Below are 25,700 nucleotides of genomic sequence, written 5' to 3'. Positions count from 1 at the left end.
CTAAGGCCCAGGGTAAATGACATTGCAGAAGTACCATAGTTAGGAGAAAAGTCAGAACTAGAATTTCAGAGTCTTGGGTAAAATGTTCTCTATGCTCAAGTCACTCTAAAAGTTTTCTTTTCAGAACACTAGATTTTTCACTTGTTTGATCATAATCTCACTGAGGGCAAAATCAAGCTTAATCTACACCACATGCCCTAATTGCTAGCTCAGAATCACTAACAGGTGAAAAGATTCACCAACCCCACCAGTTAGGATGGGTCCCTATACTGGGTGTGGTGGTGTGTCGTAAATCACCCACAGAGGGCACCTGGGTGGCTCAGTCGGTCAAGTGTCTACCTTGGCTCAGGTTGGGATCGAGTCCTGCCTCAGGCTCCTTGCTCCCCAGGGAGTCTGCTTCTCCCTCTGCTCCTCCTCCCAGTTGTTCTCCCAATCTCTCTCTCTCTCTTAAATAAAATAAATAAAATCTTAAAAAAATAAGTAAATCACCCACAGAGCCTCCCACCAAAGCCCCCCAGTAAATAAGGACACTTGTTTGCAAAAAGCCTGGAAAGAACTGAGTCAATTCTTCTCAAACAAAATTATGACTTCCCGACTCTGAGCTCCACCGGCCTCTTCTTGAACTAACCGAGTAAAGCAGTTCCAACAACCAAGAGTGTCTTCACTGACTCACCCTGGGGAGGGACCAGCCAAAAACACATGGACAAATGCTTGCTTTCATCTTCCCTCTGATTTCAGTTTAAGGCGAGGCAAGTAGGAAAAAATTTACTAGTTTTCACCATACTTAAAAAAGAAACTAGTCTTATATTTAAAAAAAAAACTACCTGAGAACTCCTATAAAGTATCAGATACAAAGTCAAACAGGCAACATCCACCATAATAAGCTTCAGAAAAATAGTAAGAATAATGACCATTTATTTTTAGTGTGAATGCAACTCACCCAAAAGCACACTGCTGATACTACTGCAGCCAACTGTCCCAGCAAACCTATCAGGTCGGCACATGAATATCCCTGTTTTACAGATGAGAAGCTAATCCGGAGAGATCGTGGGGAAAGAAGGTGGTGGAGCTGTGACCTCAACCCAGAATGGTCACACAGCAGGGCCCCCAGGCCCACACCCCATATTTGTTTGAAAATACATTTTTCCCCCAGTTTGGTCATTCTACTGATTAAGTCCATCTTGGCTCAAGATTCATACATTAGGGACTGGTTTTTCCAAGCTTCCTTAAGAGAAAATTAGACTTAAAAAGGAATTTGACACAATCAGAATAAATTCGTTCAGAAAATGCTTTGAGAGCTCCTTCTGAGATTCAGCCTGCCTGCCTAGATCAATATTTAGTTCTTTTTTCATCTCCTCAAACTCTTTAGGTCTCACAGCAGAGAGGAGATGAATTCCCCTGGATTGTCAGTTTTCCCGGCTCTTGATCTGGCTGGCGAGATATCCTAATGATTTCTAGGGTAGCACAGACGTCTCTCTCTTCTGGATTTAGTGTCTCTTCCTCTCTGTAACCCCTTCCTGTATCCAGCCTGAGCCCTTGCTCCTCGGGGAGCAAGCCTTCCCACACCACACACACAGCAGAGAAGGTTCCACCTGGCCACACCCTCGAGGGCAATCTGCAAACACATCTTCATCTGTTCCTGACTAGCATGCTCAGACCGTCCGGCTGAGGCAGACAAATCACCTAAAATCAACGTGTCTGCTTTCAAAGACATATACTTAGTCCAACATCCCTCCCCAGATCTGCAGGATCTAAATTACCGAGTAGTCCCTGAACAAACAAAATACAATCATCACCAAAAGACAGGCACAAAAATACTCACTGAAGCACTATCTGTTATTCATCCAAACTGGATAACTACAGAAATGTCCAGCAACTGTAAAACAGATCTATAACTGAATATTGTGACAGCAAGGAGAATGGGAAAAAACAACTATAAATATTATAGATAAATTTCACAAATACGAAAAATAAGCCAGACACAAAAGAATATATAGTACATGTCTATTCACAAGAATTTCTTAAACAGGCAAAACTAATCGATCGGTAATTCACAGGGGCCTTAGAAGAGGCGGGTTCTGGGGTGCTGGCAATTTTCCATGAATCTCGGTGTTGTTACAGAGGTGTGCCCACTTTGTGACAATTATTCCATCAAGCCATCCACTTATGATTTGTGCACTTTCCTCCGTATTTCCATAAAAAGCCTACTGAAAGAGACCTTGGAGAACACCTGGTCTGCTCTCCTCAGCTGGCATAAGTAAAAGTAATTGTTTCCCATGGATGTTAAATTATCTCAAGGACACACAGGAAATCCATGGAAGGGCTGGGACTGGACATTTTATCTCTTAACTCCCCATCCAAGCGCCAAAGCTACCTCTCAAATGTGGGAGGATGTTTCTCTAATTTCCTTCCTTGTTGTGACTACAGCCAAGGTTTAGAAAGATTACGATCCTATTCCTATTAAGAATACAACTCAGAAGGTTCCAGTCTCCTACCAAAAGCAGGGCCAGGAAGAGCATTTTAAACACCACTTAGGATATGGCCAATCAGAAAAAGGCAGTGCCATGGTCTCACACTCTAGGTTTTGCTGCTTACCAGTTGTGTGACCGTCAGCACATTCCCTACCTTTCTCTGAACCTCAATATCCTCACATAGGTCCCTGAAATATTAATTCCTACCTTGCAAGGTTGCCATGACAATAATACAAGGCGTCAGAGCAGTGCCTGGCACCGTTGCAAACGCTCAGAAAAGGTATTTGTTGAATAAATACTGATTGACACGAATGAGTAAGTACTTGTCACTTAGCAGGTGCTCAGTAAATAGTTAAGTGTTATTATTACTGGACAAGAGTAGCAAGAGGAAGGGAGTAAATGAGCTTATGCGAAAACATCTCATTTTTCTAAGCCCATAGGGTCATTAATGGGTTGACCCAATTCTGACTTTGATGTGGCACTGAAACGGTCTGTGGGACAAAGAGCAATAAAGGATTTGAGACGAGGGCGGTGCTTTTCATGTGCTACCAGCTCTGTGTTTTCCTTCTCGATGCCAAATAGATTTGCTCACTGACTACCACAACCCGTCTAAATTCTACAGTCACCTGTGTTAGTCATAGTACTTCGAGAACTGAAAGACTTTTCGGGGCGGGGGGGTCATCAATTCTCATAGACTTAATGAGTGGACCACCACAGTCACGTAACTTTACTATTGGGAAAAAATTTACACATTGAATATACAGAAAGGTAACTGCAGGCTTTAAAGATGTCAGAAACAAACCATGGAGAGGAGAAAGTTTACTCACATTTTAAAAACCAAGTCTAATGCTGATTTTTTTCTTCAGCTCTCCAAACCTTCCACGTACTGGCCCATAAAGTTCTTTTATACTGAAAAGAAATATAAAGAAGATTAATTAAAACTAACTTCAAATTAGAGCACACCAGAAAAAAAATAAATCCTATAGACGATAAATTATTCTATAAGCAACAAAGAACATCAAACGAGGTAACACATGTAATTAAAAACAAGAAAATGTGGGGCACCTGGGTGGCCCAGTTGGTTAAGCATCTACCTTGGGCTCAGGTTGGGATCGAGCCCTGAATCGGGCGCTCTGCTCAGTGGGGAGTCTGCCTCTCCCCCTCCCTCTGCCTGCCGCTCCCCCTGCTTGTGCGGGCGCTTTCTCTCTCTCTCTCTCCTCTCTCAAATGAATAAAATCTTTAAGAATTAAAAAGAAATAAAAAAATAAAAAGAATAAAAAGAAAATTTGTTAAGCACCAACAGATTTAACTAACTTCCTTCTAGTTATCTTTCTTTCCTTCTTCCCCCTTCTTCTCCTCTCCCCTTCCCCCAGCACTCCCTTCTTCTCTTTCTTCCTTAGTTTCCAGTTTCTGGACAACCTCAAATATTCCTTGAAGCCTCAATTTCAGGAGAAAACCACCATCATTCCTTTTTATAGCACAAAGTACCTGCGAATGTTAGGCATCCTACGAATATTTGTTGAGGGGAAATCAATAAAAAATATCAATATGCAGACAATACGGTAGAAACATATATACCCTGTGTTTCTAGACTTGCGACTAGGCTTGATTGATTTCCTTATCTCTTGTAAATTACATATACTCAGAAAAAAAATCCCAGAACTATATGTATGGGCATGTATATCCTCACCATTACAGTAATAAAATATATTTGGGTAGTAAAGGAACATTTAGGAATAGAAGTTCCTTTTGAGGTGCTCATTATTCAAAAACCTCATAACTACCTCCATCTAAATAAGAAAGCAAAGTATCTCCAAGTTAAATACTAGAGATGTTACCTCACATGTGGCTATCAAAGGTATATATGGTCAGAGCCAGTCCCAGAGAAAATTATGACGTAGCAGCATGGCTCCTTCCTTCTTTTGTCTACCCTTTTGAGGAGTCAGTGAACCCCAGATGTTTAATTAAGTAAGGAAGCAATAGGATCAGCTCTAAGGTTCAACCGGCTTCATGGAAATCTTTCCTGAGGACATTTTCATTTGAAAAAGAGCTTAAAAAGAGGCAGGTGCTTAACACAGAAATAAAATGCGTTACTGACAATGGAATTTCAGGCATTATGGGGGGTAGAATGTCTTAAATCTCTCAACTCAGGTAAGCAGCTGTCCACTCGGTCGTCCCTACAGTTGGCTTCATATATAACCTATACAGACACACCAAGCCGGGTGAACTTTAAGCAAGCCCAATTTTAAGACTAGCGTGTGCTCCAAAAATAAACAGTTATATTCATCAACAGCTTTCAAAGCGAGTGTGTAGGAACCCTATTCCATAGGTGCTTCTGAGAACGGAGGCAGGAGTGAATGATGCGGGACAGTCAGCACAGCAATTTCACTCTTGTCCGTGTTAGACTTGGATCCAAGATTTGGCTGGAGAGGTGGTTTCCTTGAGCGCTCATTAAAGGGTTGAAATTAACGATTACATTAACAGCACAGAAATTCCAATGAGTTTATAACATAACTGATTCAGAACAATAATCACAACGAAATCCAACCACCATTTCTAGCAGGGCCTTTGTGGGGGAATGTGATCTAGCGGGGGTCCCAGAGCATAGGTCAAACGGGTCTGAGTAGGTGGGAGCCTAGCCTGTGCCTTCATCTCCTGCCCTGGAGCTAACAGCAGAAAGAAGGACACCAACACTGCCAGCAGGAAAGGACCAACAGGGAGGGGACAAGACTAAGATGGGGAGAGCCTGATGATACTCCAGAGGTGGGAAAAGAGGGACCTCTGCAAGAGGTCTTATCTCTTGTAAATTACATATAGATACATAGATACATATAGATAAGGAGCAAGACACCACACGTTTCTGTGAGTCAATTACATCCCCAGCCCCCTTCCCAATCCCCATCAGCCTCCTTGCTGGAAATTATATGTGCAAGGTTTAGATGTCACACAGGTCAGGGCCTATAGGATACAAATGAGGACGGAGAAAATCACTGGAATGTTTTAAAGAGAAGAAAAAATATATACCTATATTCCATAAAACCCAATTCTAAGCATGTGCAAAAAACAAATGTTAAAGATTTGTAAGAAAGTGCTGCCTGAACTTGCTCCAGAGGAATCCATTCAATTGAGAAGCACCGAGTATTTTCAATCCCTCCCTTAGCACAGAGCTCTGATTATTTGGCCCAACCAAGACTGAATACATAAAAACATTTATAAACATGAACCATTCGATTTTTTGAGTTTCCAGCATGAGCCTTGTTTAAGTAAGTCAAAGATGTCCTTTGTTATACAGTTCTGATCAAATGCAAGAGACTTTAGTCATTTCCTCAGAAACAGACATAAGCTATAAATACGAACCAACCAACACAGCCATTCACAAAAAGGTTCGCTGACAAGTTTAATTTAAAAAGAACACTTTATTAAAATGAAAAGTAAGCCACAAAAAAATCCAAACCCATGCAAACAACATTCCTAGCAGAAAAACCTGTTGTGTAATGACAAGGATAATTACAAACAGGCTGATATTTGACTCACGCATTTTTCCTACACAAAAATTAATAACAAAAAAGTCTGTATTTATACTTTTTTTTTGGAGATTTTATTTATTTATTTATTTGACAGACAGAGAGCGAGAGCCAGAGAGTGCAAGCAGGGGAAACAGCAGAGGGAGCAGAAGCAGGCTTCCTGCTGAGCAGCCCCCCCCCCAATTCAGGGCTATATCCCAAGACCCTGAGATCATGACCTGAGCTGAAGGCAGACACTTAACCGACTGAGCCATCCAGGCGCCCCTGTATTTGTGTTATTTAATTAAACTACCCTTTGCATCTTGCCCAAATCAGATTTCAAATTCTAAGATTTATCCTCCAAACCATTAAGTGACTTCTGTATGTCTCTTTGAGATGGGAAAACACATTTATTACTATGTTTATTTTCTAAGTCCCTTTGATCTTCTAAAGCATGACCATCATAAATGAGAATAACGTGTCAGACATAATCATTTGGAGGAAAGTTATTGTTTATTATAATAATACCTATTTCATACTCTAAATTGAATCCAGGGGCACCTAGGTGGCTCAGTCGGTTGGGCATGTGGGAGTCTGGGCGTCTGCCTTCGGCTCAGGCCATGATCCTGGGGTCCCGGGACAAGCCCCATGTCCAGCTCCCTACTTAGCGAGGAGCCTGCTTCTCCTTCTCCCTTTGCCCCTCCCTTCTGCTCATGTGCTGGGGCACTCCCACATGCGTGCTCACTCTCTCTCTCTAATGAATAAGTAAAAAATCTTAAAAAAAACAAAACAAAACATAAAAACTAGATGGAATCCAAAGTCTCTATTCAGGTATAACTTAAGCATCTGAAGCAGAGGTTGCAAATGCCCTCAGCAACCTGTTTTTGTAAATAAAGTTTTATTGGAACCCAGCCATTCCTATTCATTTACATATTATCTATAGCTGCTTTTACAGGGCACAATGAGAGTTGAGTAGCTGCAGAAGAGACTCTAAGTCCTGCAAAGTATAAAATATTTATTAACTGATCAGTCCCTTTAAGAAAAAGTTTCCTGGGGCGCCTGGGTGGCACAGCGGTTAAGCGGCTGCCTTCGGCTCAGGACGTGATCCCGGCGTTCTGGGATCGAGCCCCACATCAGGCTCCTCCGCTATGAGCCTGCTTCTTCCTCTCCCACTCCCCCTGCTTGTGTTCCCTCTCTCACTGGCTGTCTCTATCTCTGTTGAATAAATAAAATCTTTAAAAAAAAGAAAAAGAAAAAGTTTCCTGACCTCTGGTCTCTCTGTCAGCATAGCACAGTTGACTAAATGTTGAAATAAACACTAATGCTGGTTTAGTCATCTTGTTGGATAACTACCTAAGTCACTTAACCTTCAGCTGCTTTAACTTACTCATTTATAATACAATAATAGATAATATTTATTGGGAACTTACATACCAGAAACTATTCTAAAGGTTCTATTTTTAATAAATGAACAACGCATTCATTTAATTCTGGCAAAAATGCAGTAAGAAAAGTAAATGATTATCCCTATATTACAGATGAAGAAACTGAGGCAGAGTGGTTAAATAATTTGCCCAAGGTCACACTGCTATTAAGTGGGGAAAACAGGATCAGAACTCAGGCAACCTGGGTCCAGAGCTGGTATTATTAATCTCTGTGCTATACTGACAATACTTTTAATTGTATAAAAGTAACAGATAACAAAACGAAATCTCAAAAGGTTTGTAGGTTAGAAATGTTAAGTAGAGGCAGTAAAGTATACCTCTGCACAGTTTAAGATAAAGTACCTAAAGTAAGAATATAAATGGACTTCCGTAAGATTTGCAAGACTCTTCTGATTCTAAAATTAGAGCTTACCCTGGGGTATGAGGAACATAAAAGTCCACAATACTCTACTTTTTACCAAAGAAATCAAAGAATCAAACTAACTAACCAATGTCTATCTTTCCCTTGGTAAGTTAAAGCCACTTTGGGACCTTCGGAAAGCCTTCAGGATAAAGATTTACCAGGGACCCCAAATCTTCCAAATTTGTTCCCATCTAGTCTTATCCTCTGCCTGGTTCCCATCTGGGAAAAGGCTGAGCGAGCATCCACATAAATTATGGAAAGACTTCTTCACAGCCTGGCAAGAATAACTCTATCCAAATACCAATCGCTGCATGGTTCCGGAAGACGTCCCTTGCTGAATCATCCCCACCACTTCCTGAAGTTCTCCAGGATGTCTGGAGGAAATGTGTCACCTAAATGTGACCCAGTACTCTTTTGGATTGAAAGGCAGGTTTATATAATCCAAAAAAACTAAGGGGAAAATATACTGCTAGGTTACGCATCACCAACTTCCCATTTAGATAGAGATGGTCTTAACCTTCTTTTCAGTCAATCTAGTCTTTCATTAGCTTGTAATGTCTGCAGAGTCAAGTCCAAATCTTTGACTTTGACATTTAACGCCTTCCTCATCTTATCCCTTAGCTACTTTTCCAATCTTACCTCCTTTTTTTTTTTTTTTTTTGAGATTTTATTTATTTGACAGAGAGACAGAGAGCAGCAGAGGGAGAGGAAGAAGCAGACTCCCCACTGAGCAGGGAGCCTGATGCGGGACTGGATCCCAGGACCCCGAGATCATGACCTGAGCTGAAGGCAAACACTTAACCGATTGAGCCACCCAGGGGTGCCCAATCTTACCTCCTTTTATTTTTGGTTTTTCATGTAACAAGGAGAGCCTGTTTCTCCTTCACGCATCACCTCCACTCCTGCTTCTGAGCCACACTCATTCTGTACTCCATTTTCTCTTCTACTCCCAGCACCACACCCAGCGCATAGGCCAAATTTCTGTGCTCCATATTGTGGGATATAATTTGTACTTCCTGTGAGGACTGGATCCTCACAATCCCTCAGGGGAAAGAGGTACACAAAAGACTAAATAAAGTTGTATAATTAAAGACATGAAAGTGCTACAGGACATAGATTACAGGATCTAAAAAGACGAGAGAGAGGCCATCACTGAGGTGGACCTTGAAGGAAGGGGGAAGCAGAAAGAGTGGTTGAGTTTATAGTGTTGGAGGGGTAACCATATGGGATAAAGGTTTACATCACACACTTCGGAACCAGATAGGCACAAGTCCAAAACCGTGGCTCCCTCTGACTGGAAACAGAGTGTGTAGGAGTTTCGATCAAGTAAGTGAGGTTGACGCCTAACCATGCTCCAAACCATATTTGTATCCAGTCCTCACGTCTTGCTCAAATAATTAAACCTTTCGTGTTATGTCCCTATGGAGTCTTCCCCTTCTCTCATCGCCAACAAGATTTAGTGTTTCGACCTATTCATTCATTTGGGCATTTAATCACATATTGATTTTCACTGTTCAAATATTCCAGAAGTATGTTTTGCTTTCTCAATAAGACTTTGTTATCAAAGAATGGATTCTTTCAAACAGACCCTTGGCATTTTCAAATTTTAGGTTCAAGGTCCCTGACAAGTAGTGCTAGTTGAGCTGAGAAGCAATTTAAATGATAAGCGTGGGCTGTCTGGCGAGTTCCGTGGGGCCCAGCCAACCACAAACATCTGTATTCCAACACGGCTTCGTGTTCTGCCTATCCAGTAACTCGTATGAACAGACGTAAAACTTATTTCTTTCTGGGATGGTCAGAAAAAAGCTCACAGCTATGGCTAATGATCGAAGTAAAGATCGATCAAGTTAAGCAGTACAAGAAAGTGAAGGCTCTCAGCCAAAAAAACCGACGTTAGAGAGTTGAAGAAATTACATGTTATAGTATATTTGCCAATCTGAGGTTGGACAAATGGCTTGGAATTCATCTCTTATGCTTTAAAAGGGTTCAGCGTACAGAGTACTGTGTTGTCACAATACCAAGCACCATGAGGTAAATACGAGCCGAAAAGATAATCTTATAATCTCTGATGTCCCGAAGTCCTCAGTGAACCCATTTTCTAAGCCAAAATCAAATTCAAAGTAGTCAAATTTCCCTCAAGGTTCCGAAATCTTAGTATTTGCCATGTCTACTGACATATTACATCAAACAAAGCCCACATGGCTTTAAATTAACATGTTGCTTCACCATCATATTTGTAGTGTTTGGTAATGGCTTGCCTTTTTTTTTTTTTTTAACTGTAACGTTTTCATGCACAGCTTTCTTTGCCAAAGCTGGCAAGTTATTTTTTATTTCCCAGAGAAAGATTCTAATTCAAAGATCCTAAGCAATTTGGGGATTTCAAAGTTGTTATTCTTTCGAAGTTTGACTGAATCGATTGAAATGATTAAGGCTTGCTGCAAAGTTTTATATAAAAATAAACATGCACAGTTGCGTGCGACACGGGACAGTGGGGTGGGGGTGAGGGAATGAACAGGGAGGGCTCGGTTTCCTAACACACCAATTTCCTTTGTGGCAAACACCTCATGGGCTATCGTGAAAATTTTATAGAACAATGTACTCAAACTTTAAAAACAAATACTATGAGCTACAATGTAAAGTTTACCTAAGAATATATTTTGAACAGTTGATTTCAATTAAATTTTGGGCAAGAACTTTAGAGTAGGCATTCCTGTTATTTACACATTTCTTGGAGCACAGGCATACTTTTGTAGAAATTGGAGACTGCTGACTACAGTCGTTTATGTCCTCAGAGGGAAAAATATTCTCTAATCGCTCTGAAATATGTTCTACCTCTATTGAAAGTGTAGGAGAAACAATTGCACCGGCCTTAAAATCTTGGCTTTCATACCCAAGAAATCTTGTAGAGCCAAGTCCTTCCACCTATATCATTAGCTAATGTGTTACTGCAAATATCACCCAAAAAATATGAAGCCAAACCACTCTGATCCCACAAGCATTCTGAACTAATGTGAAATTTGGATAGTAATTGTTTGAATACAAACAATGACTTCAGTCCATTGGTATATAACACTTTATCATGGTAATTGAACTCTGTGAACCAACATGCCCCACAGAGCTCATCATAGCTCTGGAAAGTGGGCTGGCTTTTTATGAACTCTGTCTTTGCTGACCCAGCAGAACAGCAGCGACTCTTCCCCTTAAACTGTCCCACATAGAATACATTTATTTTCACGGTCAGACTAGGACCATGATCTCTGCATCATATATGTTTTAGAAAGAAATACGTGTGGGTTGACTGAATTATTTCTTAAGGATTAAGCTAGTGAATTATAAGAAATTATAAAAAAAAAAATTCTCTCTGTCTACTCCTTGCCCCTCTTTCTTATTTTAACAGGCCAAATGGAAAGATGCTTTCTTCGAGGGGAGAACGGCATGGGCACTGATCATCAAAAGCCTTAAAAATCTAATAGCCTTTGACATGGCATTCTAGATTAATTAAGCTAAAGTAAATAACTGCACAAATGAGCAAATGATTTATAATTTTCACAATGTTATTTATAAGGAAAAAATGAAAACCAGCTAAATGTCTAACAATAGTGTCACTGAGGTCCATCCATTAGACAGACTCTTAAGCAGACCAAGGATGCCAAGGTGAGTACCAATGGTTACTAACACCGAAGGACATTCATGATCCATTTATTGAGCCCCTTTTTTTGTAAATACATACATAAGGTAAAAAGTCTATGGTTTTGAACACTTTCTTCTTCATCCTTGAGCCGAGAGCAGTCTATCAGTCCACATCTTTATTAGACAGGGATGGAGGAAGAGGTATACACACGCTTTCCCCTCTCTCACTCCCAGGATCTGTCCAGGTCTCCTGACCTCCTCTGAGATATGAGATCATACTCCAACATGTTCGCAGTGGTACTCTCTGTGTGGCGGAATTTCAGATGAATGTGGTTTTATTTTCCTTTTTGCTTATCTGTATTTTATAATTTTATAATAAAGATTATTTTGCCAAAGGGAGCAGAGCATGATGACTAAGGGTATAGACTATGGGAAAGATAAGCCTGGGTTTTAATATTCCGAGTCCATAATTTTTGGCTATATGATCAATTACTTAAGTTTCCCACCCAACAAATGGGCAAAATAATATTATAGCCATCTTGTTATTAGAGAAGTTAACAGAAACCCCGTATTGGATAAAGGAAATGATTATTATGTATTATGTAAAATACAAACTTAAATGTTTATACTTTTTTAAAAGATTTATTTGAGAGAGAGAGGGAGTATGCATGTGTATGCTCGCAAGCAGGGGGAGGGGGAAAGGGAGAGAGAGAATGTCAAGCAGACTCCCAGCTGAGCACAGAGCCCAAAGCAGGGCTCGATCCCACCACCCCGACACCACGACTGAAGCGGAAACCAAGAGTGAGACACTCAACCAACTGCACCACCCAACTGCCCTGAAGTATTTATACCTGTAAGAAAAACAAATCCAAACCCCCATCTCACAGAAGAAACAAAAATAAATAAAAACGTGGGACACATTGTATTTGCAATGGTAACAAAAAATGCATATTTAGCAGCCCTGAATTACCATTTTACATATACCAAAACAAACAAAAATCCCTAATACAGTTTCAATGTTGAAGTGAAATTGCTGGTCTTTCATTGTTAGCAGCACTATGTTTCATATGAATCTTTTAGGAAAGCATTTAGGCTTTATTAGAGTAAGAGTTAGTAATTCCTCCAATGAATTTATCTGCAGGAAATAATGTGCCTAAAGCAAAAACTAATATACAAAAAGGTGTTCATGATAGAATCCTAAATAACAGTAACTAACTGGAAATATTTGAATATCTACTGTTAAAGGAATGGTGAATGGTTTAATTCATCCTGGCATGTCAAAGCAACAAAATTAGGAAACCATACAGATTGTTATACCGAAGACCATGGAGAAACAAAATAGTCTGATAACACTTCCAAGCGAAAACAACAGAATTCAAAATTTCTATACTCTATCCCTATATAAAAGATATGGACCTACACATAGGAATAACTGAGATGAGGAGAAATGTGTGGGGAATAGGGAGGAGAGGCTTCTAGACTGAGGAGCTGTGAGTTCAAAAGGAGAGTAGTGGCCCAACATGGAGCCCTCAGCAGTTGGACCAGAAGACATGGTCGGTCAGCCATGCCAACTACTTCCATTGCATGGTAGATAATACCAGACTTCCTATTTCAAAAGAATGAAGTAAGACCAAATTTTACTAGTATTTCATGAATAGATTGCCAATGACACATTCTTCTCAGTCCAGACAGCAGCCAGTCACATGAAAGAAGTCTCTGAAAGCAGCCTGGGAGCTCCATTGCCCTGAGGCACCCTCCATTCCTTGTGTCCCTCCAATGACTGCAAAGTATTATAGTTTACGTGTGCCCACGTAAGTGGATGGATGGATGATGTTATCATTATAATTTAACCAAAATGACCTCCATGAAATGGACAAGTGGTTTACAGGGAACCACGGATGAGAACATCAATAATGTAAGCACGAGTGAGCATAAACTCATGAATCTGACACCCCTACTTGTTCAAACTACACAACCATACAGCAGCCCTTGTTCCTCTAAAGATGACATTGTCACAGAGAGAAAGGTTTCTGAAAGACACATTTTGAAAATAGAAGTTCGAAAATATTTCCATCATTATGTCATTTTCCCCCAATTAATATCATATCCATAAAACCTTTCCTATCTGTACTCTCTAAAAATGCAGAGAATTTTCTGATCTGCCTTAAAATTTACAAAATTAAGAGTTTTAGTTTCTGAAGTCCTATTAAAAGTAGGAAAAAGTGGTGTGTTCCCATTCTTTCTTAAAGAAATGACTGAGCTTCTTTCTTAAAGAAGAAAATAATAGCTACCATTTATTGAGGACTTGCTGCTTATAGATCAGGCACTGTTCTCAGTGCCCAATATGTGTTAATCACTCAATCTTCACCACTATCCCTGATGGAGAGACTGTAATAATCATCTCACTTCATAGATAACAGAAACTGAGACACAGAGAGATTAAGCAAATTATCCAATCTAGTAAATTAACAAGACAGGATTCTAATCTAGGCAACAGAACCATGGAAGGTCTGTTCTTCCCCACTCTGAACACTATACTGGATTACAATTTACTGGATGATTTCAACTGAACCTTTGTGCAGCTGGTGGATAAAATTGAACAAATCAGTAAACACTGTATGTCTTCCATTTGGGTCCGCATATACTTAAGATAAACTAACTTTTTCAATGATAACACTGAAAAAAAATAAGTATACAAATAAACTGAACTTCGACACAGACCTTAAAATTAGTGTATCACAAAATGGAAACAGATTTTTTTAAAAATAAGGAAGCAAATGCAATCATATTATTCTCACTAAAATTACCACTGACTCAGAAAAATATGCCAAAAATTAAAGGACTGAATATTAATGAATATAAAATTATTTTTAAAACATCACTTTTATGTCCTCCTAATTCCTACTTTTGTGTTTACAATATGTAATAATATGTTAATGCAATACATGTGTATGTTATTTATAATACATATACTGAAGGAGATGCTCATAAATTTAATGACAGCAGTACCCTGCTCAAAAGTGTAGAATACTGGGGCACCTGGGTGGCACAGCGGTTAAGCGTCTGCCTTCAGCTCAGGGCATGATCCCGGCATTCTGGGATCGAGCCCCACATCAGGCTTCTCCGCTATGAGCCTGCTTCGTCCTCTCCCACTCCCCCTGCTTGTGTTCCCTCTCTCGCTGGCTGTCTCTATCTCTGTCGAATAAATAAATAAAATCTTTAAAAAAAAAAAAGTGTAGAATACTGCAGAAGGCCTTAAAGCAGGAGAGAACAATCACATTTGCATTTCAAAAAGCTCTTTCTGGAGGCAATGCCAGGGGATGGATTTGGAGCAGGGGTGCAGCTTTGGTTCCAGAAGGCCTGAACTCGGCAGAGACAACGGAGGGAGAGGAAAGCTGAGAAAAGCACTTAGGACACTTATCAGTCATGAAGGAGAAGTCAACGATGATGTGATAGTTTCTGACTTGCGGTGACAGGGAATTCAGAAGAGAATAGAAAACAAACTGCATGTGTTTGGGGGGGTGGGGGGTGGCCCGCGATGATAATTAAACTCTGATCCATTGAGATCACTATGCTCTGGAACCACAGGGTGAATGCATACAAGGTAATTGGGAAAACAGGTCTGGAAAGTTCAGGAAAGAGCCTGGGCTCATTCATGGCTGAGCTTCTTCATCTGTTTTACAAGTGGTCACTGACAAGCTAAGTTTTGATAAGCGCACTGGGGGAGAATACCTAAAGACTGATGGGAAAGGCACTGGCATTAACAGAATGGGTCATGGGAACAAAGCCATGAAAGAACTCTGGGAAGGAAGGAGAGTCTATGAGATGGGAGAGGCCCAGGAGAAGGTGGAATGAGGAGGCTGAGGAACTGTGGCCTGCTGACAGCTGGCAAGGCAAAGGCTACACAACTAAGGGACCACAGGCCCGTGCCATCAGTAATGTCAGAACATCTGGGCATCACATCTGCTTCCACAGCAAAATGAGGCCTCTCTGCTACCATTCCTCACACTTACAAATGTAGAGGTTAAAACAAATGAGCTTGATAAAGAAAGACATGGTATCAGCAGCCTTATATCCTACAGAAATGAGAGAATAAGCACAATCAAGTTACAATGCAGCTGTCATACACAACTTTCTGAGATTAAGAACAAAACCTTCCTAGGACCCAGAAAACATGAAGAAATAACTTCTGATACTACGCTTGCTACATATGCTTAACCGCCTGGCCAATGCTGATGATTCCTCTTTCCCATCAGACCCTAACGACCCTCCAATCGTGATGTAAAGATGGGCTGTGGCATTTGAGGCAACTATGGAACTGTTCAGTGTCTTCTCCTAAGGGTAAATAAAAGCTAGACTAAAGGCAAATTTTACTATGTTTCCAATGCCCTTAAAATTTTTTATAATGTGGAATTTCTCCATAATGATAAAGAGATACAAACTTGATCTTGGGTCTCAGTGTCCTAACCAATATCTACCTGGTCTGCATCTTGAGCCAAGATAAAACCTCCAGGAGGTTAAACAAACCCCCTCAGACTGAAAAATAGTAGCACAAGTTGAATTTACCAGCTCTTTTTTCCCCAAAAGTTTTTATTATGGAAAATTTTAAAGGTACACAAACATAAGTGGATTAACAATGAACGCCATGCACCCATCACCAGCTTCAATAATCACTCCTTACGGCCAATCTTGTTCCATCTATATTCTCTCCCACCCATACCCCCGCATTACCTTGAAACAAGTCCCAGAAACAATATCATTTCTTTCATGAATATTCCAGTATATGTCTCTAAAAGATAACATAAGTGTAAGACTATTATCCTAAAATTAGTAATCATTCTTACTGTTAGGAAGAGGAATTTCTATTTCAATACCTTCATATTAACAGTCAATCAATGATCACACTTCCAAAGGTCTTCTAAAAGTCATATTTCAAGAAACCACTTGTTTGCATTAGGATCTCATCAGGGTTTACCACTGTGGTTGGCTGATGGTGAAGAATTTTTTAATCTGAAGCGCCTGGGTGGCTCAGTCAGTTAAGCGTCTGCTTTTGGCTCAGGTCCTGGGATGAAGCCCCCCATGAGGCTCCCTGCTCATCAGGGAGCCTGCTTCTCCCTCTCCTTCTGCCCCTCCCTCTGCTTGTGTTCTCTCTCACTCTCTCTCAAATAAATAAAATCTTTAAAAAAAAAAATTTTTTTTTTAAGAATTTTTTAATCTATAGGTTTCCCCCTTCATCTCTTTTCTTTCTCCTTGCGAATTACCAGGTTGAAGAAACTGGGTTGTTCGTCCTGCAGAGTATCCCACAGTGTGGCTGCATTGGCAGGTACAATTCAACATGTTTCAGTTGAGCTTTAAAATTCAGGTGGCTAAATTTCCTCCTGCTCCTTGTTGATAGATAAAGATACCCTGCGGTGCACTGAGCAAAAACCAGGATGCTTTTTCTCTTCTGCTGGGATTCAGTAATAAGGAAAACATACCGAGAGACAAGTTCTAAGGATGCTCTAAAATTATCTTTGGGGCCGGAACAGAAATTAGGGCCTGGGCTTTTAAAGCAGTATTCAGGTCACAGGAACAGGCATAGGTAACAAATGTTCCAACCTTCCCTTTCCAACTCCTACTGACAATATGGAGAGGTTAGGGTGGGCTCCAGAGCAAGCAGCTTGGGGTGAATCCCAGCTCCCCCCCCCCACTCTCCAGCTGTGTGGTCTTCAATCACCTTCCTTAACTTCTCGGTGCTCAGGGCCCTTACCCATACAAGAACATAACACACTCCACACCTACAGTGTGTGAATTCAGCAAGATAAATTCAGAGGGAGAGCTCAACACACAGTAAGCTCTCCAAAAAAACAAAACAAAACAAAAAAACAAAAAACAGTTGTCATTGTTACTGTTTTTTAATTATTATCCCTAATTAAAAGTGAAACTCTCCCTCTCAAAACTAAAGCTCAACTTTGAGGTACCACCTCTTTTCTTCTCCCACTAAGTGACGACTCTAAGATGTTTTTTCTACCCCAAAGATTTTTGCCTTAATTGTGCTCTTGACAATTTCTGTCCATAATGATACTTCAGAACAAAAACCACCCTGCTGTGTGATAATATGTCATCCATATTTTGCAAACAGCAGGAGAATCAGCTGTCCTTGAACAGTCACAGAACTAACCTTCTTGGCTGTTTAAAAAGCATTCAAGTGAAACACAGATTTTTTTTTCCTTAGACTAAGAGCCTACCATGTGCCAAACCTGGCATTTAGCACCAGCAGCTTCATGAATTCTAACCTGCTGGGATTAAAGGGGTGGAAGAATCCAATGGTTTTATGTTTTAATTATTAATAACCTGAGAAGTTTTTTAAAGATTTTATTTGAGAGAGAGAGTGCGAGCGAGACAAAGCATGAGTGGTGGGGAGGAACAGAGGGAGAGAGAAAAGCAGACTCCCCACCGAGCAGGGAGACCAACAACGCGGGGCTTGATCCCAGGATCCCGAAATCATGACCTGAAACGAAGACAGATGCTTAACTCACTGAGCTACCCAGGCACCCTGAAAGTTTTCATTCAAAGTCTACCAATGGGCCACATGCTGGGTGGGGAGGTGAAAAATTAGTTATAGGGCATGGTCTCTGGAAAAAATGTCTACGGTCCATTAGGAGAGAAGAGAGGTTTACTAATGATCTATAATGTAATATAACATAATATAATGGTAAGTGTCACCTGAGAGGGTCAAATTAAATGCTAGGAAGTAATCAGGTGGGGAAAATAACTTAGATAAAGGTAAATAAGGGGAGGTGTTTAAGGAAGGGATAATAGGTAAAATAAAAGACTGAACAATGTGTAGGATTTCCACATGCCAGAGGAAGGCTTAGGACAAGAAAAAAGAGAATTTCCGACCAAGGAAACAAGAGCAGGGGGCTGAAGTGTGGGGGTATTTAGGGAACAGCAGCAGCTCTGGCTCAAGTGTAGGATGCATGAAGGGACAATGAGAAAGGAGACTAGAACAATTCAGTGGGGCTAGATCCTAACAGCCCTTGACGAGTGGTGGTAAGGAGGCTGGACTAGATTTGGTAAGTAACTGAGAGGTTTTGAGGTTTTCTGAACCAGTGAGTGGCACAGTCAGAGCCATGTTTTATATAAATTAATATGGATGCATGGAGGTGAAGGGAGACAAGGAGATCACCTGTCTCCTAACTCAGAAGTCAAGGACCTCTGAGTCAAATCCAGAAGAAAGGAAGCTATGAATACCAGCGTATTGTGGATGGAGAAAATATGCCTTGGTGATTGAAATGACAGAAGTGAAAAAGAACTCAAAGTCAGCTCTAGCATTTGGAGCCTAAAGGTCTGGAAAAAATAGTGGCACCATTAACAAAACTGTAAGTTGGTTCAAGGAACTGGGGTTGGGAGAGAGGTGACACAATGAATCCCATCTGAATATGTTGACTTTGATGTCCCAGCAGCACACACACGGGGCCACCATCACCAAGAGGAAGAGTGTGGAGAGAGGGCCAGTGAGAGAATCTTGGAGAAGTAGTATGGGCAGGATGCAGCAAGTGCAAACAGATGGAGGAGTAGTGTTCAGAGAAGACTATTCAGGGTAGGACAAATCATAGGATCCAAAGCACAAAAGAGCTTCTCAGGAGTCACGAAGACAAAAGACAGATTGCGGAGGTTAACGCAATGAGTGAAGAAGTAAAGGCAATGATGGTAGCCCCCTTATTTAATAACTCAATATAAAAGAATAAAGAAAAGAGGGAGGAACACTGAAGAAAGAGTTGCAAACAGTAGTTCCCCCTTACCCACCGTTTCGTTTTCCATGGTTACAGTTACCACTGGTCAATGGTGGTCCAGAAGCAGGTGCTGATGGTCCTCCTGACATATGACCAGAAGGTCAACAGTAGACCAACACTACAGCACGATGCATAGGTCGTTCAGCTCACTTCATCTTATCACATAGGCATTTTATCATCTCACATCATTACAAGAAGGGTGAATACTGTATAATAAGATACTTTGAGTCCACAATCAACTTTTATTACGGCATATTGTCGTAATTGTCCTGTTTTATTCTTTGTTATTATTCTTTTTCAGAGAGAGATCGCAGGACCAAGGCAGGGAGGAGCAGAGGGGGAGAGGGAGAGAGAGAATCTCCAACAGACTCCCTGCTGAGCATGGAGCCCGACTCAGACTCAGGGCTCAATCTCACAACTCCGAGACCTTGACCTGAGCTAAAATGACGGGTCAGACACTTAACCGACTGAGCCACCCCAGCACTCAAATTATTAGTTATTATTGTTAATCTCTTACTGTGCCTAACTTATAAATTACTTTAGCCATAGGTATGTATGCATAGGAGAAATCATCATATATACAGGGTTCAGTACTATCGTGGTTTCAGGCATCCACAGGAGGTCTTGGAATGTACGCCCTGTGGATGAGGACTGCGCACTACTGTATCCATTTTTGGGGGTTTGTTTGTTTGTTTGTTTGAAGGAAAGGACAGTCTGAATATTTTTATGCAAATAAAAGGGAGTGGGGAGGTAACAAGTGAACACCTGAGGCAGGAAAGAAAAGGGGTGACCCTGGAGACAAAGAAATGGTGGCCAGTGAAAACACCGAGAGTGTTAGGGTGAAAAAGAAAGCAAAGCTTGAAAAATCAAGACGACTAACTGTCAGATCTGTTTTGCTGGCCTACGTAGAGTTTCAAAAAATGTGATTTGCACTTGTAGAGATCTCACCTACAAAACCAGAGATTTGATTTTTCTGGAGAAAACAGAAGATGGGCAACACCTGGCCCAAGCTTCCATAGGACAAACACGGCTGCTGCCCAACCTGAGGCGTGGCTGGCACCCTGCAGCTTGCCCCAGTCCCCGCCTGCGGCCACACTCATTGTAGTAATTTCAACGGCTCCTCTTGGCAGTGGAGTATGTGACCCCTGAGCTAGATCTTTTCAATAAAATCCAGCAATGATGTCACCCTTAGAGAGTAAGTGGGGACTATAGGCTGAGACTTGGAAACTGTGAACAAATATTTTAAGTCATGGAAGGAAATGGTTAGGAAGTCAGCAGGAGATGAATAATCAAAGGATTGTTATCTATGAGTCTGATGGAGAGCAGGGATTCGTCACTTTGCCTGGCAGTGCCCTACAGCCTGGAAGCAGAGGTCACGGGGCAGTCATGGCGGGAGACAGGAAGACAGAGTGATGGGGGGGCCTCGGTGAGGAGACTGAAGGCGCTGGTGGCCTGAGAGAATGAAGATGAGGCATCCCAGGAGCCGAGAGCAGATGAGGGGGAGGGAGAGACCTGTATAAAAACATTAGAGGACAGACACTCGTCAGAGGCTAAGTGGAAGAGCTGAGAGACTTGGGGAGGAAAGTAAAAGCAAGTAGAATTAGTACGAAAGGAAAAAGTTAGCCCCGCAAAAACTGACCATTAGTGTTTCTTCATCTCTCTCCTATTCAACTCCTAGAAATAACATGGAATAGATTTTTCTTTTATGGAAAGAAAAAAAACACACACAAAAACAAAACCAGGGAACATGACCAGACTTCATAACTCATAATGAAATAAGTTCAGAGAATTATATTTTTGTGCAATCAGCCATGTGAATGTTCAGGAAGACCATTTTTAAACTACACACTTGACTTCCCTTCAAATATCCTTAGTTATGATTTGGAAGATAAAAAGAACACTCCTTCTTTGTCCTTATAAGCAGAGGACTGTATACATTGTCTCAAGTTTTGAAGAAGGACGGAGATCAAAAGTTCAAAGTTTAGCAAATTCTCAGTGTCTTACACAGCAAATGTGAATAAGGGAAAAAAGAAAGCCAGTGTTCATGACCTGATGCCCAGTGCCTGAACCTGTGGGTTCCCTAAGTGGCTTAGATCCCTAAGTCCCTTTGGGCTCCCTAAGTCTCTCCCCAAAGGGTCCTCCCTAAGTCCCTTTGTGTTTAAAAGAAACACACACACACACACACACACACACACACACAAAACAAAACGACATGTTCAATGCAGAGAATAATTCTACGTGGTCACACTGGCAGCCTAGCCACTCTCGGAGAGAACAGTAAGGGGTGGCGGTGCCATGAGAGAGCGATGACAGGGGAACTTAGAGCGTCATCTTCAATGCTTGAGTGACTTACTTTACAGTGAGAATGCATTTGTAATTTTTTTTAAATTTTTTAAACTTTAATAAAATGAAGCTAAAGCAACCTTTCTAAGAATCAAAGAAATGTAAATCAAAAGGAGACCCTTTATTTCACGTACCACAAAGCCTACAACACAATATTTGCAAAGGTGTGGGAAAACGGGAAGTCTCACAAGCACAGGGCACAAAATTTAAAAGGTGCAAAGGAGCTGTTCTCAAAATTCAGTCTCCTTCCCTCCCCTATGCCCCAGACACCCAGTTCCTCTCCTTGCAACCAGCTACCTGTAAGAGTTTCCTGGGTGTCATTCAGAGAATCCACTAAATCACAGGAGGGAGTGTAAACTGATACGCTTTGTTGAGTGACAGTTCAGCAGCATCTATCAACATTTAAATACTCATACCGTGCTGCCTAGCAACTCCACTTAGAAGACTACAAAAAATAATCTATGTACCTAGATGTTCACCCCAACATTTTACAGGTAATGAGTAATTAGAAACCATTTAAATATAAATAGAGTACACCCACCCAGTGAACACTACGTTGTCATTATAAAACATGAGACAGGGGGAAAAAAGGAAGATGCCAGAAAAAAAAAAAAAAAAAAAAGAACAGTATGAAAGCATTTGTATAGGCCAAAAAAAACGTCTGGATATATCTATGTGTGTATGACCATTGTCGTGTCTAGAGGACAGTCAAACCATTTCTAATTTATGTTCACTATAGACCATTAGAAATGGGAAAGGAGTGAGGAAAAAGAGATTTTGGGTTTTTTTTTTTTTAAGATTTATTTATTTGTCAGAGAGAGAGAAAGCGCAAGCAAGGGGAGCGGCAGAGGGAAAAGCAGGCTCCCTGCCGAGCAGGGAGCCCCTTGCAGGACTCAATCTCGGGATCCTGGAATCATGACCCAAGCCAAAGGCAGACGCTTAACCCACTGAGCCTCCCAGGCATCCCGAGATTTTCATTTTTTAATACTATGGTATTATGTGAATGTCACGACGAACACAGACTGCTTTGGTGACTTAAGAGTTTTAAGAATTAAGTTTAAAAAAATAACAGATCAGTATTACAGGGATGAAGCTAGCATCTGTAAAAACATTTTGCATGTAAAAAAAAAAAAATTTTGCATGTAGGTTATTAAAAAGCCAAAGGTATCTTCAACCTGAAGATTGAAGATCTGCCCCAACGGCCCAGGCATGAACTAATGCATGACTATATTGAAGGCTGAATGGGAAGTGTGTGTGCTGAGGGCTGCAGGGGTCCCGGAGCTGGTGAGGGAAGCCGGATTGGCCGGCTATCCACAACATGAAAGTTTCTTTCTCTTCTTATAGACCCGAACTCTACTTCCATGAAGTGACTGAAAATACTGGGTATGGACCCAAAAAAAGGTGATGGGCAGGGTAAGAAAGACATCCAATAAAGGTGTTCCTTGGGGCACCGGTCAGTCGGTAGAATGGCAACTCTTGCTCTCGAGGTTGTAAGCTTGCGCCATATGGAGGGTGCCGAGATTCCTTAATAACAAAATCTTTATTTAAAAAAAGAAAGAAAGAAGCAAAGAGATGGGAAAAAAAAAAGGTATTCCTGAACACAGGAATTCCAGAAGATCTCCAGGAATATTCCTAAGGTTCACTTTCTAAATTTCAGCCAGAAGCCAAACTTCCTTCCTGAAAAGGTGGACATCAAGTGTAGAAGATAAGCCTTTAATCCAAGAACATGTAGCACATTTGTGAAGAGGAAGTGTAGAGGTGAACAAGCTGCTGACCAAGCAGGGTTAGACTCTTAGAATGCATCAGTGTCCCTGTCCCTCTACCTCCAGCGCTGGTGCAGTCCCTGATTCCATGGACGTTTCCCAGTCTTGCCGGCAGATAGACCCCTGAAAAAGGAGCATGCCCTCCGAGGCAATGTTCATTCAGAATCGGTTGACGGGCATTAAATGTCTTTTCCAGCAGCTATGCCCAAACACCCTTCCAATATCGGTCTTATTTCTCAAACTCCCCGGATTCATTTTCTGTTGCTGTCACAACAGATGACCACAGACCTGGCTGCCTAAGATACCACTTATTTGTTATCTCACAGTTTCACTGGGTCAGGAGTCTGGACACAGTTGGGTCCCTGCTCCAGGCTTCACGGGCAGAAATCAATATGGTGGCAGGGCTGTGTTCCTTTCTGGAATCTCTGGAGATGAGCTCATTCAGACTGTTGGCAGCACTAATCCCATGGGGCTCTAAGACTGATGAGTTCCCCTCATGGTCTAGTCTCTCTGCCTCCCCTTGGCCTCCCCTCCCTCCACTGCCTCCCTCTCTACCCCATCTCTCTCACTGAATCTTCGACTTCTAAAGGCTTAGTAATTACTTACCTCAGGCCCACCAGGATAATCAAGGCTACCCCCTCTATCTTAAGGTCAGCTCATTACTGCCCTTAATTCCATCTGCAAAGCTCCTTCAGAGCAGTACCTAGATTCATATTTGACTGAACCAGAAGACAGGCATCCCGGGGTGGGGGGGGGCATCTTTAGAATGATTCCCACCACAGCCGCTTGTATTCTGAGGTGGAAAAATAAATTAGCCCAAGGATTCCAATCTACCTGGATTTTTCAGAGTATGATTATGAACTGGCACTGCTTTTATGGGAGTGATTTTGATCAAACCTGCAAATAACTCTGCTGAATAAATATTATAACCACCTTTATTTATAATCAACAAAACTATGGCTCAGAAGTTAACTTGCCTGAGAACACAAGAGCTGGAAGTAGGAGAATCAGAATGAAATCTGGTTTCAGCAATCTTTTTTTTTTTTTTTAAGATTTTATTTATTTATTTGAGAGAGAGAGAGCACAAGCAGGGGGAGCGGCAGGGAGAGGGTGAAACAGGCTCCCACTGGGCAAGGAGCTCAGTGCAGGATTCAATCCCAGGACCCTGGAGTTATGACCTGAGCAGAAGGCAGACGCTTAACTGACAGAGCTACCCAGGCGCCCCTGGTTTCAGCAATCTTAAAAAGCCCATTTCCTTTGATATTTCTGAAACCACGGCACAATTATGACTTTAAAAAAAGAGTGGCTTCCTTGGTAGTGACAGGAATAAGGAATACTGATGCTTAAAGCAGAAGAGAAGGAAACCCAACAGGATTTAGCAACTACTTGATTCTGTAAATTAAAGGCGAAGAACAACATAAAATCAAACCCAACTACCATTTAAAGGACAAACTGAGGTTTAAAACATTAATTTAAAACTTAATTTTATTAATTTAAAACTTTCAAAGTCACAAAAGAGGCATATCATGGGATACTAGTCCTAATGCTAAGCAGGCAGCAAAATACGACATCGAAGAATGTGCAAGGACGTGTGCGCTCAGGGGCGTGTACATGTCCAAGACATGCTTCCACTTATTTCTCTTACTCAACAAATATTTACGAAGCATCTGCTATGTACCAGATACTTGTCTAGTTGCTGGGCATAAAGTAATAAACAAAGCAAAGTCCCTGCCTAGAAACAGCAAATAAACAAGTGAAAATATAAGAGAGAGTGATAATACCATGGAGAGAATAAAGCAGAGTGAGGAAAGAGGGAGCTCAGAGAGGAGGGATGTTACTTTACTGAAGCTGGTCGGGGAAAGCTGCACTGACACAGTGCCGTCAGAACACAGTCCTGAAGAAAATGAGGGAGATCTGCAATTCTCCGGGGGAAGCATTCCAAGCAGAAAGAACGGAAAATGCAAATGCCCTGGGGCAGGAGTGTGCTTGCAGAACAAGTGGAACAGAAAAGAGACCATTGTGGCCGCAGCAAAATAAACAAGGTGGGAGGAGGAGGAGAGATTAGTGAAGTTAAGTGTCACTGGGAAGACTTTGGATGGGATTTCCTTCTGAGGGAGACGAAAAGCCATCAGAGTTCTGCATTAAAGAAAAATGGCACTGGTATCCGCAAATAAAGAACTGAAGTTCAAAACACCAAATCTAGGAATAAATACGTCTTCCTGATGAGGTGTTTATAAATTTCCATTTTCCAGTTTTACTTATTATTTTAAAAGAAAAGGTTCAGTGCCTAGGATATCAAATTGGGTCTTAAGTGCACCAAAGTGAACCTAAGCGTGGTTCTCTTGGGACAAATGGTGAGCTCGTCTG

The 25,700-nt window shown here is 41.2% G+C and overlaps 1 protein-coding gene across 1 annotated transcript in view; it reads right to left on the bottom strand.

Moving 5' to 3' along the window:
* PPFIBP1 (PPFIA binding protein 1) overlaps positions 1 to 25,700 on the bottom strand; it is a 173,729-nt gene that overhangs the window by 108,876 nt on the left and 39,153 nt on the right. Inside the window, exon 3 of the mRNA XM_008712302.2 lies at positions 3,299 to 3,380. The gene's annotated coding sequence lies outside the window, so the exon portion shown is untranslated. The remainder of the gene's footprint in view (positions 1 to 3,298; positions 3,381 to 25,700) is intronic.

Source organism: Ursus maritimus, unplaced genomic scaffold (assembly GCF_017311325.1).
Source record: "Ursus maritimus isolate PB19 unplaced genomic scaffold, ASM1731132v1 scaffold_26, whole genome shotgun sequence".
NCBI classification, from domain to species: Eukaryota; Metazoa; Chordata; class Mammalia; order Carnivora; family Ursidae; genus Ursus; species Ursus maritimus.
The sequence above is the reverse complement of the archived record's forward strand: the minus strand, read 5'-3'. Positions and strand labels throughout refer to the sequence as shown.